The sequence below is a fragment of the Rhagoletis pomonella genome, unplaced genomic scaffold (genome assembly GCF_013731165.1).
Source record: "Rhagoletis pomonella isolate Grant_MI unplaced genomic scaffold, Rhpom_1.0 Rhpom_scaffold_00008, whole genome shotgun sequence".
In the NCBI taxonomy this organism is placed as follows: Eukaryota; Metazoa; Arthropoda; class Insecta; order Diptera; family Tephritidae; genus Rhagoletis; species Rhagoletis pomonella.
The window spans coordinates 17722891-17726727 of NW_023458562.1; positions in this window are offsets into that span (position 1 = coordinate 17722891).

The window sequence follows — 3837 nt, forward strand, 5'->3', positions numbered from 1 at the left end:
AACCATGAGCTTAACGCACAGTGGGGCTTCGAACACGGACAAGTGAAAGAGGACAACGGGATACCCATTTTTGGTTTTTCACGAGCTTGACTTTGTAGCAAACGTAAAACGAGTGGTGGGAAGGGGAGGTGCCGTATAAAGTTTTTCCACGTTGCACCCCACCTACTTTTCGGTTAAGTTAACCATATCAGACAGACTCATCCACCTTCGCTCAGCTGAAATTTATCTCTTCAGAATTATCCTTAAAAACACAAACACACACTCTCGTTTTTTATAACGTTTGTGAGTGTGAGTTTGTGTGATGATGAGCTTAACAGACTAGCACTGAGGTAGTCAGACATGCAGTTAGCTGCAATGGTTGCTTTTTCGAATGCAATTTTAATAATTGCCGTTGAGTGTATTTGCAACATTGTGTGCATATTTATACAAGGATGTTTGAAGATACAAGCATGTCGGTTAATGCGATTGAATATCAGGCATATGAGAACCTGGCAAAGCCAAAGCAAAATAAGACAAATAGTTTGGAGAACCAGCAAATGAGTCACAGTTGAGTCTTTCCAAAGAGGAAAGCCAACATAGAGGGCCATACAAGTGTGATACACAGCTTTGGCAGCAATTATTTGTGATATGTAAATTCTTTGCAGAAAATTGGTACTACAGGCTTAGAAAATAGCGATCCAACCAGTACTTATTGGAAAAAAGCCGGCAACGTTGTTACAATGAATGGACGTGGCGTGATAACACACTTTTTATGGCTTGAATTAGATAACATGGACTTGGACAACATGTGGTTTCAGCAATACGGTACCACTTGCCACGTTGGCTTCACGCGCACCAACCGCATATCGGACGTCAACTGAATCAGTTGTGCTGGTGACAAGTAGGGATGCAAACGATGCATCGATGTTTCTGAAACATCGATAACATCGGCCAAAAAACCGATGTTTACCATCGATATTTGAAAATTACTCAACATCGTAAAATTGGCGATATATCGATGTCAATTTTAACGATGTTTTAAACATCGACTTTAGTTTCGGTTCAAAATTGCCATTGCGTTCACATCTTTATGTTATATTCTTTGGGCTCTGTCACACGGTCACTATTTATTGACGTGATCCAAGTATCGCGATATTTATTGACGGTGTAGTATGCAGTATTGATGGATCGTGATCCATATCGCAAAATTTCTAAAAATTTTGAAATTTGGATCGCGGATCGCAAAACCGTCAATAAATATTGAACGTGTAGCACTTTCAAAACGCGATCCATACATTTCTTTAGTACATCTTTTACTCTCATAATGTAAACATCGGCTCTGCCTTCACTCTCGGGGCTTAAAATCTTTCAAAACAAATTGAACAAATCTTAAAATAATTGTCATAAATAATAAATGCATTACCTGTAAATTATACGTACAAAATAAAAATATTTTCTTGCGTCATAATAAGCGTTCAGCAAAAAAAAATATGGAAATACTGACGCGCTAAATATTGAACATGTAGCATTCGTGCGCGATCCATCAATCCATCAATATGGATCGGGATCCAAATATCGTGATAATTACTGACCGTGGGACAGAGCCCTTTGGGTAAGCGTAATACGGGTGATGGCAGCCCTGCACTTAATAAAAGCAATTGGCAACGTTGAACATAGGCGATTTCCATGACGTAGTTACAGTATTTCAACACGACTTAAGGTGAGTGTAAGTATTATCTGCTCGTAAACAGCAAATCTATTATGACATTGGAAGGAAATCTGATTAAATTCAAGAAACCACCCATTGAAATGTTAACAGTGTAGCAGTTTAGATGGACACTAGGTTTTTCTTACAATTTTAACAAGCATTAAGTCAGTTCCAGGTATTTCAGGATTTGCAGGTTTTACAGGTAAAGCGGTTTTCGCCATTAATAAACCTTATGGAAGGTGGCGTACGTTAACAGCTTCCTGTAAAAACCTGCAAATCTTGAAGTACCTGTAACATACTTATTAAAAGAGAGAAACATCGGAAAATAGCGATGTATCGATAGTTTTGGGGCGATTTTTTTCGGCATCGATGTTAGTGTTTACGATACATCGAAATATCGATGTATCGATGTTGGCTCTGAAAATTTGCATCCCTAGTGACAAGTGGCACAACACCCTATCCCAAGAAGGAAAAGCGTTGAGGGATATAATATTGGTTATATTACAAAATAGTTACCAGGACGCAGGCAACTTTGTGCATGACAAATATGGAACATCACCCTGAAGTAATTCGAAAACTCACCACAGTCTTTCGAGAGAGCAAAGTCTCTTGTAAGACAATTGCCAATTCTGGCAACTATCTTAAAAGCTTATTACTGTGTGTGCGAAAGACTAATTGAAAGAACTGAAATTTTTCACACATTATAGCAAAGGGGTAACGTTCATTCTTGCATACTTAACTCGCTTTTTGCTATTTTTGCATTATGAAACTTTTCTAGTAAATGAGCGATGCACATATATATGTTAAATATATCGTTATCTTAATTCACAGAGGCCCTAAACAACACTTTTTCGAAACTACGTTTTTCACAAATTTTGGTAGGGTATAAAAACACGCCTTAAATACAAATTGTAAAGTGCTATTACCAAAAACAGCGGAGTTACATGCCACTTTTTAAAAAGCCCTACCTCTTTTTAATAGTCTTTTTATAATATTTTGTGCTACTCCTGTAGAAGAAAATATTTATCAAAATTTTGTTTCAGTACTCGCAATTTCCTACTGGGTTGCTCATACGGAGCAGGGCCCTTACTTGCTGTATCCGTTAAGGCCCCGCCAGATAGAAGTTCTTTTCTGCGTCACAGGGATGCTTTTGACTGACAAGACGCACATAACATTGCGAGGCGCCACAATGAAAACGTTGCCGCAAACAAAACGGCTCATTTTGATTGGTCAAAAGTCAGTTGCTCTGCATTCGTTGCATACATTGTTGTTTTGCCGCATTTACGCACGTCAAAAGTTGAGAGTTGGGCGATTTTTATCAGTTGCGGCAATGCATGCGTTGCCAATGTGGCGTCTTCTATTCAAAATCCCAGAGTTAACTTCGATGTCAGTCAAAAGTATCCCTGTGACGCAGAAAATAATTTCTATCTGGCGGGGCCTTTAGCGATTGTTCATCTGCTGCGATAGATCTCCTGTGATGAATTGCTTGTGGAGACCGCTCATCGTAATCGCAGGAGATATCGCTTGAACTGTCAAATAGTTAGTTTCACAGCTTGTTTTAATTTTTAATAAAGTAGTGTTTTTCTATAAATTATATATTCAAAACAACGTGGAGTGAGCTATTTTTGCGAATATAGTTATTATCGTCATTTGGAAGGTACTCGTAAGCACTTCTTGAAAAGAAATCTTCTGCGATGAAATGCCCAAGTACAAAAATTTCTCTGAGATGAGCATTTCGCCTGCGATGAAACTGCCAGATCTCCTCCTGCGATGGCTGTACGCTAATGGAGACAGCAAGTTACTCTGTAGCTCGAATCAATAGTAAATTTGTTCGATTTCGAACGATTGGTGCTATAAAAGAGTTAGGCGTTCGAATAGAACTTATTTTCGATTCGAACTACAGAGTAAAGGCCCAGTTCTCTTGTTCTCATCAATACAGTTACAGTTTAGCTTTTGCCGACCACTGCCTAAGAGTTATTCTGTTTGTCTATTAGCAATTTTTTTTAATTAAAAAAAATATATATTGTTTTCTTTTTAAGAAGATAAAAATTAAAAAAAAAATATTAAAAGATACTATAAAACGGCTTCCAACCACTAAAGTTAATTTTAGAACTTTAGGTCCCGAAATATAAATAGCAACCCTCGTAGAT